This window comes from Pezoporus occidentalis, unplaced genomic scaffold (assembly GCF_034315485.1).
Source record: "Pezoporus occidentalis ecotype Australia unplaced genomic scaffold, CSIRO_AGI_Poc_V1 ctg23, whole genome shotgun sequence".
Classification (NCBI taxonomy): Eukaryota; Metazoa; Chordata; class Aves; order Psittaciformes; family Psittacidae; genus Pezoporus; species Pezoporus occidentalis.
The window spans coordinates 5,271,552-5,284,021 of record NW_026914180.1 but is presented as its reverse complement, the minus strand read 5'-3'; the positions used below and the strand labels follow the sequence as shown (position 1 = coordinate 5,284,021).

At 40.1% G+C, this 12,470-nt stretch overlaps 1 long non-coding RNA gene across 1 annotated transcript; it reads right to left on the bottom strand.

The window, feature by feature from the left end:
• Nucleotides 1-1,163: 1,163 nt before the first annotated feature.
• On the bottom strand, nt 1,164-12,079 carry LOC134165083 (uncharacterized). Its single transcript, XR_009965359.1, has 2 exons — nt 11,932-12,079; nt 1,164-1,572 (listed from the first exon to the last, which is right to left on the bottom strand). It is a non-coding gene; the product is annotated as an uncharacterized LOC134165083 (long non-coding RNA).
• Between the last annotated feature and the right edge of the window lie 391 nt (nt 12,080-12,470).

Sequence of the window (12,470 nt, the reverse complement as noted above, 5' to 3'; positions counted from 1 at the left end):
AGCCTGAGCTGAGACCTAAAAGACTGCAGTGAGCAAGAGCAGATGCAGGAGGAACTAAAGCATATTTCACTTCCTCTCCATTCAAAGGCAATGGAGGGAAAAAGCACATGGCAGTAGGAACCCAGAGCAAAGAATTTTATTTCTCCATTGCTCTCATGCAAGACCTCAAGCAAAGCCGCTTCATTCTCTGTTTCAGCTTTGAGAGTTTTGCCAGTGTTAGTGTGAAAGTGTGGATTCATTTGAGACGGAAAGACTTTTGTGTTGTTTAGCGCCCTCATTCAGACACATTCAGTGCAGCACTATTCCCTGAGTACCCAAGGCCACCACCACTCCTTCTTACCCCACACCAGAGGTTGCACCCCATATCCACAGGCAGATGCGGAGGTATGTGACCTTCCAGCGATCTGGAAGCTCTATGAGTGCCCTCCAACGCTGGTATGCTGTCTCCAAAGCACTCTCCAGGTGGATCTGCCTGGCATACCAAGCTGTGCTAAAGCAAGCACACCATCAGGAGGAAAACAGTGCGTAGCACCAACAGCACAGTTTAGACTAATCTGCAGGGATCCAAATAAGTATGTCTTGATGCAATTTGCAGGCAAGGTGTTAAGGATAAGATTCATCTCGCCTAGCTTCAGTGTCTAGAAGGTAGACAACATGACTTCCTCCGTAGTTCCACTTCCAGATGGAAATAATTTAATCTATTTTGGACCTTTATCGTAGGATGCTTTCATTCTCCCTGTTAAGGTGCTTGTGCTTTGTAGACAAAGAGGTGTTGTGCTTGGCTCTCCAACATCTCTTTCCAACCAAGATACTGCACAGCTTGAGGACACATCCCTTTCCCAGGTTTATGACCTCACTGATACATAGTGGACAATCTATGATACACATATCTATGAGGACGATAAATCATAACTTGATACTATCTAGATATCACAAGCACCACTAACTAGCAGTGTGAGCTTTCTCCAGGAGCTACACAGTCCCACAGTAGCTTTTTATTATTTTGTTGGGACTGAGGACACTGTGTACTTGGGAATTGCCCTAGGTGGAAAGACTTCACACCCACAGATGTGCTCAAAACTAGACTTGGCTCAGTAGAAATGCAACATAAAAATCATTAAAAGCATCTAAATAAAAGTAAATAAACCACAGAGGGGCATAAATAGTAGTGCTGAAAACATCATCAGACTTTTAATTTTAGCTCAAGAAAACTGTTGAGAAAACAGTTTATCAGGAAGCTACGATTTCCTTTGCTTTGTCTTCACCACTTTTGCATGCGCAACTGTTTTCTTAGACATTCACTTTGGTCCAAGTCCCGTTATAATTACTTTTCACAGTAATCAGCATTTCTCACTGACAGGAGGCCAGTCTGCAGCACTGTGGTTTTCCATTTAGAGGTCAGCTCAGAGGTCTGTGCATTCATAGAGCTGTTTTCAGATGGATTCCTCCACAGGGTGAAAGGAGAAGCAAGGACTCTGCGGGTCCACTGCAGGTAGGAAGGACCATTCCCCCTCCTCACCCTCATGTAGAAAGCAGAGTTTGTAAAGGTTGTCTTAAGCTGTATCTGTATGACTAAAGAATTGCAATTAATGCTAAATAAAACAGGTCTGAGGCTAAATGACATGACTTGGTCAAATCCATAACACACAGCACTTTGTCCTGGGTTTCTTCTGGGCCATATTATGCTGCCAGTGGGGTCCTTAAAACATAATAGTCACCCTTTGTGTGTTCTTCTGTAGTTCCATGTGTTTGAAATTGTGAGGGTTGTGTTGCTGCCCATCCAGGTGGTGTTTTCATAGCATGAAAACTTTGGTAAGAATGGTTTGCATCAGGTAATGGCATGTGAGTATGTAAGTGTACAAATCCATTTGGGATAGCACTGAAATACTAGGCAATGTGGAGTGAGACAGAAAGTTTTCAGTCTTACTTGTACTGTCTCTTCGGAATGGCCACGGGCACATGCCATCTCCTGGTGGGGACTGGGACATGTCTAATGGGATGCCAACATGCAATGAAACAGCATGGACAGTGGGAAACCACTAGTCTAATCTGAGCCTGAGCCCCAGCCCTGCTTCATTTGCTAACATAGACGTATCTGCAAAGGTAAGATTGTTGTTAAGTGCAAGCTAAGGCCATTTTTCACCCAGAAAAGAGATGACCCAGCACCCCAAATGACGTGTTCAGATGGATACTGACTCCTCAGAAAGAGTTTGCACCCCTATTTCCAGTGAAACAGTTGTGCAGGAAATAACAGGAAAAAAGGTGGCTGTCGGAAGAAGAAGCTCATTTTATCTGATGAGAAAATTACATACACAGAACTTTACACTGTTTCCTTGCAGCGAGGCGAATTTAGCAAAATCTTCACACAGTATATCTGAAAACTGATTAAAATCCCAAACCTTTAACCCTTTAACTGAAACCTTTTCCACTTACACAGGAATGAAACAGAATAAACTCCACATTTCCACACTCACATATTACTGTAGACATAAAAATATTCCTGTGGGATCACACAGTCAGAAATCACCTACTCAAGGGGATATGAATGATGACTTCAATAGAAGATGGACATAAATTTTAATTAGTTGGTTATTTGATCTTGTGTTGTTAGTGATGGAGGATCTCAGGAGGGAATTAAGTATGCTTAAGACTGAAATTGCTTAGAACCAAAACACACTGCAAGGTAAGTTGGATGCCACTAAATTAAAAGAAAATTTGAACCAATTAGAGATAAAATAAAATAAAAATGGCAATTACAATTAACCAATCAAAAAATGCAACTGAGATCAAACCAGCTATGGGGATAACTAAATTTATCCTTTACTTAATCAGACCTGCTAAATATTTTCAAGCAAATTGAAGAAAAAGCTTTAAAATTCCTGGGAACTTTTTCTTCTGGAAGATACAATTTAGGAATAGAGAAACCAGGTCCTTTTTTTTTTGTTGTTGTTTGTTTCATTTTTTTGTTTCTTTAATGTGGTTTTCATTGCATTTCTTCTTTTATTTATATATCCTAAGCAAAGCATCTCCTGCATCATTTATATACTTTCTTGTTCTCTCTAGTATCCAAGTCTTTTCACCTACTAGGTACTACCTTATATCAGGAATACCTCTAAAGTTGTCACAGCTTCAAAAAAATAGGAAAGCAAATTATTTATTCTTTTATAGTTTTGCAATCGATAAAATTGTGCATGTGCAGCTTAACATGAGGCTGGGCACATAGGACTGCAGCCTACTTTGGAAAGTGAAGCAGGGTCATGAGAAATGCATGTGCTCCAGCCAGCAATCGCCCATGCTGGGAAACTCCTGGCTCGGCACGTGGCACAGTTTTGACTTGTGCCAGGTGTCTCATTTTTCCCTGACAAGGTCTGGGCACAGTTCAGGGGTTGGTGTAGATCGGGTACCACTGCCAATAAGCAGCAGTGGATGCAGCTACTCTTCTAGGGGACAGAGAAAATTAAGCTGCATGGGTTTGAGCCATGCCAGACTATGCCAGCTGGCCTCCAGGCCAAAGAAAACTCCCATTTATTTGCTACTGTATATCCAGCTTCTACACACAAGTATTCAGACTGTGTTAGCAGCATGTAATGAAATCAATCAGTCCTGCCTATCACTGGCATCCATTTTCCTGTTATTCTTAATTTTCAGCATTAGAAAGTTACTACCATGATCGCATATGACCTTCTTATTCTGCAGAATGTTTGTCTGAAACTGTCTGCATGATCTAAGTCACATTCTTATTTCATTTCTCCCTTCAAATCCTCCTGTAAATATAATTTCAAGTACAGCAACTAAAAGGACCAGTCCTCTTTTCTAATAAATATCAACAGATCCAGATGCAAAAACATGAACATCATAAAAAGATTCTTGTTAACTCTGAGTACCTAACACCTTTTCCTTTCATCAGAACTTCAACAGTATAGTATCAATTTACGTCCTGATCCTACATGTCTACAAGCTTAAATACATGATATCTCATACTTGAATTATTTTTTCCCTCTGTTTTCATCACTAGAATTCACTAATAATCTCAGTGCTCCACTGCCTGAGGAGGGAAGGAAGACCTGACCTCTCTTCACTAGGGGAAAAGTAAACCATCATTTAATTGCATGTTATATTACATATGTTGTTGTTCTCTTTATGTTCAAAGTAAATCAAGTTTCTAATATTTGCAGAACTGAAGTTCTCTGGGCACTTGGTTTAAAACAAAGTGAAGAAATTATGATGTTGTTGGCCCTATACGTATTTCTGCACATACAAAAGTGTATGTACACTAATACATTATGTACATTATATATGTATGTGTACATTAGTGATAATAATATGAAGGAAATGCAGTAAAGGAGCAGGAAAATCAAATGCCTTGCCATGCTTTATATTTCAAAATAGCTGTAAACTCACAATTATAATTTGGTAAGCACAATGTGAGTTCCTGGCAAAATAAAAGATCACCTCTTAACGCACACAAAAAAAAATCTGAATATATGGACAGAATAATAAAAAAAAAAGTGATTAATGAATCAATAGATAATCCTGAATTTATATAAGGGTCTTATACAAGCAAACTGTGGTAGATGAACTAGAGAGAAATTTTTAGTCAAACTACTTCATTCATGGATGATTGGATTTTTAAAGATCCTAAAGTTCTTTATAAATTAAAAACTTAAAGAAGAACCTCCTATGGGTACCTATACATGGACTGAAAACAAGTGGGCAAATAGGTTCTTTGTATGTAATACAGATGTGAGAATTTGAGGGATTATTGGCCAAAGAACTGTTAACAACTTTAATCAAAGTTGCTGTGACAGCCCTAAATTTAAAAAATAAGTGCAAGCAAATGCATGTACACAGCTGTATTTAAGCCTAATGTTGAGGAATGGAGCTCTGAGGATTTGTGCAGAGTAGTTAGGACACAGGTCGTTAAGGTCTTATCTAAAAGATAATCTCCCTACAAATTGATGGAAGCCCATTGCTCTGGTCACCCAGAACAGGACAAAGCATTGAAGAACGTGCTTCAGGAGTAATCCTCTACTGGCAGGGGAAGAGATTAAATGGCCCAGTAGCTTTTTCCATCTTTAGTTGTTATGATTGCACTGTAATCCGACTAGTGCCACTTGCCTGAAGAGGGGAAGAAGACCTCAACCTTGGGGGTAGGGAAGGACACAATATTTCATTGTGTAACAATATTTCAGATGCAATTCTTCCTGGAGAGCTCCGCTCAGATTAGTGTTGTTGGGAAAGGTTTATCATTTGCATTCCCATTTCTGCAGTCAACCCAAGTAATATGATTGTGGCATTAAACTTATCCTACAAAAGGTATTTGTTTAAGACATTTTTTTTCCATTATTACTCACACAATGAATGTATGCACTAAGTTTCTAGAAGTCTGCACCAAAAACAACTTTTAAGCCCAGAATCACATTTCCTTCTCCATCGGCCTTAATTCCTCTATTGAAACTTTTTGCTGACTAGCTGAAAGGGGCCGTTCACTCGCTTTGCAAAACCCAATATGCGATTTATTCCCACATTTCAAAGGAAGAATGGGAAGCTTTTAAATCTCTACAAAGGAACCGAGAAATACTGATCAAGCCCATCTGACAAGGGGACAGATGTAGGGTGATGAGTGAATTCTGTAAGACGCTTTAAAATTTGGATCAGTGAAGACAAGTGCCTTCCAGGAGTAGCAATTTGATTCTCCCTGGCACAGCTTATTTGGCTGAGTAGAAATGCAGCAGTTCCTCTTTCAGTCTTCAAGAAGCATAAACTCCATCTCAACAAGGTGGACATGTTGTGGTCATCAAGTGCACTGCAAAACGAGGTCATCTGCATTGTGACTTATTAGAGCCTCTAAATTCAAAAAGCCTGAACAGCAAATGTATTTGAAACCCTTTCTTACCCAGGAATACTCCTCTTGCTCTTCCCAGTTCTGGAACTCTGTATCAACTTTATCTATGTGTTACTCTTCTTGCCCCAAACTTTCTTAGGTTCTCTCCACTGTTGTACTATGCACTATATTTTTAACAATAATTTCTCAGACATACCCCTCTCAGCTTTTCACCACACCATGTGGTACTTCTAGCCACACAGCAGCAGCATCTATCATGCTTTTAGCTCCCTGCAGAGCTGTATTTTGGTTCTTGTGTTATAACTGAAGGATCTGACTTGTTACTGTTTTGACAATGAATTTTACACAAAATTTCCTATGAGATTCATCCCATTAAAAGTGGGCAGGTTGCCATGACCTGCTGGGTCTATATCAAAGCTGGTACCTCCCTGAGCATTTCTTGTCCTTTTCTGACTTCATAAAAGGTCTTATAGGACTAGGAATATGCCCACAAAAGACAGAATAAAGATTTTGGACCCCATAGGAAAAATGTGAGACCCAGCTCTGCTTACATCTTAAGTCCACTTCATCATTGTAGTTGCACTATGAAAATAGCCATTCTTATGGGCAAAATGGATGTAAAGAGTCAATTTAGGAGTCAGCAGTACTCTACCATAAGAATAGTCAGGTTTTTATTCAGTTGCAAACCACTGGGGGGTTTAAGGACACAAACAGCAAGATACAAATTAGTTTGGTAGTTATTTGTACCCAGCAGAGATGCTCCCTGTGAGAGGAAATAAAAATCTAGCTGATGAATTTGTTTTTCGCCTTCTGGCTGAGGGCAGTTACTATGTTTTCAGCAAACAGAACTTACAGAAGTTTTCCCTGAGTGTTAAAAATGTCTGTTCCAACATTTCCACTACAAAAAAAAAGCTGGGAAGATATGTTGCCTTGATTTTTAGGGAAATACAGGTAATCATTGCAACAAGATTTCTGAAGAGGGTTTCTGTATATACTTTAGAACTGAGGATTTTTGTGGTCATTTTCATGCATAATACATTTTACTGTATTTGACTTTTCAACAAATGAGTCAACAATTTTAAAATGTCATAGCTCTCCACTGGAAGCAGTGCAAATAACACATCCTCACCAGCTTCCCTTTGCACAAAAATGTACCTCACACTAAACAACTGCCCCTGCTATCTTAAAAATAAAGGCTCTCCTTTGCCCCACATCTTTCTTATTATTTCAGATATTATACTGCATTTGTGGTGAGGACTTGCAGTATTTGCAGGGTAGTGTAAACTGTACTTCCTCCATTAACTGGTATCTGTGCCTGAGAAAGGAATGTAGTGACTGATGGAGCTCATCTAACAACATGGGAAGAGTCCTGCCATGTCAGGCCTGCCTTGCATGAAGCTGCCTCATCCTCCAAGGAGCCCAGGGTGTTTTGATGTACAACTGTAATGCAAAATGTGTAGAGTCCTGAGGAATCTTTTCATTTGTCCTGTTTGGCCAAAACAACTTGAAACAAAATAGGTATCCTAACCCTTGAAACAGGAGAAATTTAAGGAGTTATTTCTGTAAATGGAAAATACTTCTGGAAAAGCAGCTATAAACATGAAAGGAAGAGGTAGCTCTTTTAGTTTGTTTTGTTTGTTTACCTTCCTCCAAGTGTGCTAAAGGGGGGGAAAAAAAGATAGGCAGACAGAAAGATGCAGACGGAGATACAGAATGTACCCATTAAGTATCTGCAAGGAATGCTTTATCAGCTTGCTCGTCAGTTGCCGAGTTGTGCATTTGAGGGCATTAGATTCCCAAGAGCGGGGATCTATAGAGGATTCCTACCTTTGGAAAAGAACAAAAACACAGAATAAAAGCCTTAATCTTATAACCCCCAATCTAGCCAACTAAATCCCCAATTAGCAATTCAAACAGATTAATATAGTCCTTCCCTCCATTAAGCATACCGACATCATGTGGTTGTGTATTTTAAAGTTACATTTTTCTTGTGTGAAGCTCTCTTTCTCACCAAAATTGACAATTCCTTTCAGACCATCCTACTTTCCCATCAACTGGGAATGGACTCTTTTTCTTTTTTCCTTTCTTTTTCATCTTTTTTTCTTTTTTTCTCTTTTCTTTTTTTTTTTCTTTTTCCTTTTAAGTGCACTCAGTCTTGTTGATGCACTCTGGCAGAATTTCTTAAATTAATGCTCTCCTTTATTGTACATGTCTCCAAATGTCTGTTCACCTTGCCATTTCTATACTGTGGGCTGTTTGTAGGGTTCCCACTGATAGCAATGCAAAGAGTGGAACAGCACACTTCTCCTGCTTAATGGAGCACTCATTCTTATTGCAACTGCTAAAGCCTCCCTGAGCAAGGCAAAGTTAGACCTTTCTCAGATCTCAGACTGTAAAACAGCCAGTGGTAAACACCTTCAGACATACCAAGACCATGTTTCTAGGAAGTATGAATTGCCTGCAAGTCCTAGCGACCACTAGAGGTGGCCAGCAGTCTGTTGACTGACCCTATAACTACTTCTCACATTTTTGCAACCCCATTGGGCAAGGTGTAGCAGAGGACCACGTATGTCCCTGGTCCTCTCCATCACCCACTCTATTGTATGTAAAATAATAAGGAAAATGTTTTGACACCTCTGCCCTCCCCCGCCACCAGTTTCATCCCTCTCCTACAATTTTCCTTTTTAAGTAAAGGTAAGTAAAAGCTGGTCATTTTTTTCACATATTTTCTTAAGCAGACAATTTTAAAATCTCTTCCTTTTCCAACAGCGGCAGTAGATTCTGAGCAGAGAGGCTTTGGGATGAAAGTTAGTCTGGAAACAGAGCATGTCTGTGGCCTCCCATAACCACCAGCTGCATTAGGCAATTGTGTTTGGAAGCACTGAGGCTCTTGACCATGCTATACTAGCTTTCCTTGCACACAGGGGCAATAATCCTCAGTGAGTGTGAAGATGCACAGAATTTTTTGTCTTGTTCCATGTATCTCTGCTCTGCTTCAGACAGGTGACTCAAAAGAAGACTACTTGGTAAAAGTAAACCTGAAAGGTTTAGAACTTACAAAAATACAGTTGGTGCTAATGTTTCTTTTGCATCTGGTCCTGCACTCCAGTGGAAAAAAGTCAATGTAATATGGCTTTGTAGATAAATGAGCTCATATTTTCTCAGTTGTTATCTTTGTGTCTTGTTGCAGAATGACTTTAAGAGCAGAACCATAGAGTTCTGGAGGACTGTGCAAGCAAGGCAGGGGGTGGCCCCCACAGGTGGGGGCCAAATAAATAAACTAGAACAAATAAACTAGTACAAATAAACTAGAAGTTGCTTATCACCCATATTGGGTTGGCCTGTCTGCTTCTCCTCGCCGCTTACAGTGTCTTTGGAAATTAATCGTGATACTTGAAAGAAAGTTTAATAAAAGGAACGCAGGCATGAGTATGTGAAGATTATTGTAATGATCAGCATTCTACATATATACTCCCATTCTGCATATGCCCAATCACCAGCAGCATTTCATAAATACCTTGCTATGCTATCTACCATTTTACATATACAGGTGTGCTTACACCGTATATAGGCAATAACAGGACCCAGTCTGACTTGTGGAGCACAACAGGAATAACGAATACACGTGTGCTTTGCTTGGCTACCAGGTGAAGCAAAGCTTCCCTAAACATTTTTGATCAAAGGCCTTTTCCATCAAACAAACATTTTGTCTGTATTTTTAAAAGTTTAACTTGACTTTTCTATATTTTAAGTTTGCTTTAGTTTGGGTTGGGTTTTTTTTTGGTTGGCTGGTTTTGTTGTTTTGTTGTGGTTTTTTGGTTTGTTCTTTTTCTGTTTTGTTTTTGTTTTTCTTTTCACATGGTGTTTAAAAATCTAACAGTCAAAAAGAGCAGTTCTGCTTTAGAAAAATAATAAATATTTTTTGAAAAAGTATCAATTTTAACAGTTCTTGTCTTAAGCTTTAAATGATTCATAAAATAAAGAAATCTCATTCTGGCTGAACTTGCTTTGAAGTTTTGCTATCACATATCAGAATCCCTCATATTTTATATTTTGGTTTGTGTCTCAGAGTCACTGGTGACCTTCTAAAAGCTTACCCTATTGGAATTAGGATTTTGCTCAAAAATATCCTTTTTCTCTTTCTATAAAGGTCTTTGGCCCTTAAAATTCAAAGATTATGGTGGGAAACATGATCAGAATGTAACTTGAGTACTTTGAAACTATGCAACAATTAAAATTACCTGAATGGATGCTAGCTATGTTTAAATCTTAGCATTTATTGGTAGCTTCACAGATTCTCAGCATTTTACATTGACCATAATGAAGTTTCAAATGCAAGCCTTACTAAAAATGGGTTGTATTGCTATAACAGTAACAGATGGATATGCATAAAGATGTGGTGTTCAGGGAGAGTCTCTGCCCTTCTTGCTGTCCAGAAGACCAATTGGTGAACAAAACAGATGGAAGAGGACAATACAGAATAAGCAGGCGTAAGGACTTCATGTCTGATGAAATCCCTGTCTCCACAGCTCCTGGCCAGTCTGGTTCACCCACACTCCCTCCCTTCTGAAGGATGGATCAGCCCTCCACAAACACGCACACACAGGGCAAACACACGAGTTTGCAGTCCCATCTGTACAGGAAGTGTGGGACACACTGAGAGCAACGTTGGGTAGCAGGTATCACCCAGGGTAGATGGGCCCATGCTGGCCCTGAGGGCATGGGCTGGGGGAGAGGGGAACTGACTGGGGATTTCCAGCGCTGAGCTGGAGAATACAGACGAGAAGCAGGAAACTCTGGCTGAGCCAAGCTCTGTGGCATGACTCCCAGAAAAGGAGTCAATATCACAGGGATCTGGAGGCATCAGAGGTGGTTTTCAGCAGCTGTCTTTAGCAGCTGGATCTAACTACTTTGCTGACTGTGAGACTGCACAGTAGCAACAATAGGAGAAAATTGTCTCCTGTCTATCCCAGACCCATGTGGGTTGGCCAGGGGTAATTGCAGACAGTCAGAGTAACTGGGCAGAGAGGCTGATTTTTAAACAGAAGCTAAACACTTGCACAGAAGTCAAGCTCACAGGCTAAGCTGGCTGTGGGCAGAGAGCTACAAGCTCTACTGATACAGCCCATGAGTCATGGGCAACATTTTCACCAACAGCAGAACATTACTTTTTTAATGACTCCATTAATAGGCTCTCTGCAAGATCAGGCACACACTTCTTCTTGCTCAGCCTATTTGCTCTTTGCACGAGTATTCTTCTTACGCCCAGTGAGCTTTTAATTTGCAGTCAAGTTAAAACCTGATCTGGTTCCTTCCACTGTCAAAAAATAGCAATGTCCTCCGAATTCCTTGTTGCACAGAAGAGCCAAACCTCACCCATATGCTGGCAGGTTGCTCATTTTTGACAGCTAGTGGCTTGCAGCAAGCATGCTTTTCTACTTTGAGGAGCCAGCTTAGGCCCAATCCTGCAAACACCTAATACTAGACAAAGTCCATACTCAACAGGCATAATTCATTGAAGGAAATACTACACCTATTAGTGTTTTGCAAACCTTTTTTGCTCAGATACTGGTAAGGAGTCTCAGGTATTATTTAAGAATGCCTTTGAGGTCGTTTCATTCTCCTTTAGGTGTAATGCTGTATACAGGTTTGCTTACCAAGGTTTAAGTTCTTTCTTCCTGAGATGTTTGTATTCTTCCAATGCCACTTGTACAGTACAATCCACCATAACCTTCTTTATGAACACATTTTAATAAGACTATATAAAGACTTCAGCTGCAGATACCAAAAGTAACAAAGGTAACAGTCAGCAACATACACTTTGCAATTTAATGAGAAAGTATTTTAATGAATTAATGCATCAAGGGGAAAAGAGTGCTCTTAATCCTATCATAATGTCTCTAACTATATCTTTAAAGCCCACAGATTAATGTTTCAAGAGGCTCACATGCACAAAAGGGGGAAAAGCTACCAACATCTATCAAAAGGTGAAACGCACTGAAGCTAATAAAAGAGCAAAATAACAATTAAATGATACAGGTTTTGATTCTCAGAGAAGCAAGGAGCGGGATCAGCAGAATTGCTACCTTGGACTTCCAAAGAGCAGACTTTGGCCTGTTTAGGAGGCTGGTTGACAGAGTCCCTTAGGATGCAGACCTGAAGAGCAAAAGAGGCCAGGAAGCCTGGACATTCTTCCAGAAGCAAATCCTAAAGGCACAAGAGCTGGTGGAGAAGAAAACTGGCCTGGCTGAACAGGGAACTTTGGCTGGAACACAGAAAACAAAGGAGGGTTTATGGCCTTTGGAAGAAGGAGCGGGCAACTCAGGAGGACTTACAAGTATGTCATGAGGTTATTATGCAAGGAGAAAATTAGAAGGGCCAAAGCCAAAATAGAGACTGAGCTGGCTACTGCTATAAAAGACAATAAAAAGCTGTTTCTATAAATATATTAGCAACAAGACGCATGCTAAAGAGAATATCCATCCTTCCTTGGATGTGAGAAAGGATGTGGAAAATGCTGAAGTACTTAATGCCTTCTTTGACTCTGTCTTTAACAGTAAGACCAGTTCTCTGGGTACTCAGCCCCCTGATCTGGGAGACAGGGATGGGAAGCAGAATGAGGCCC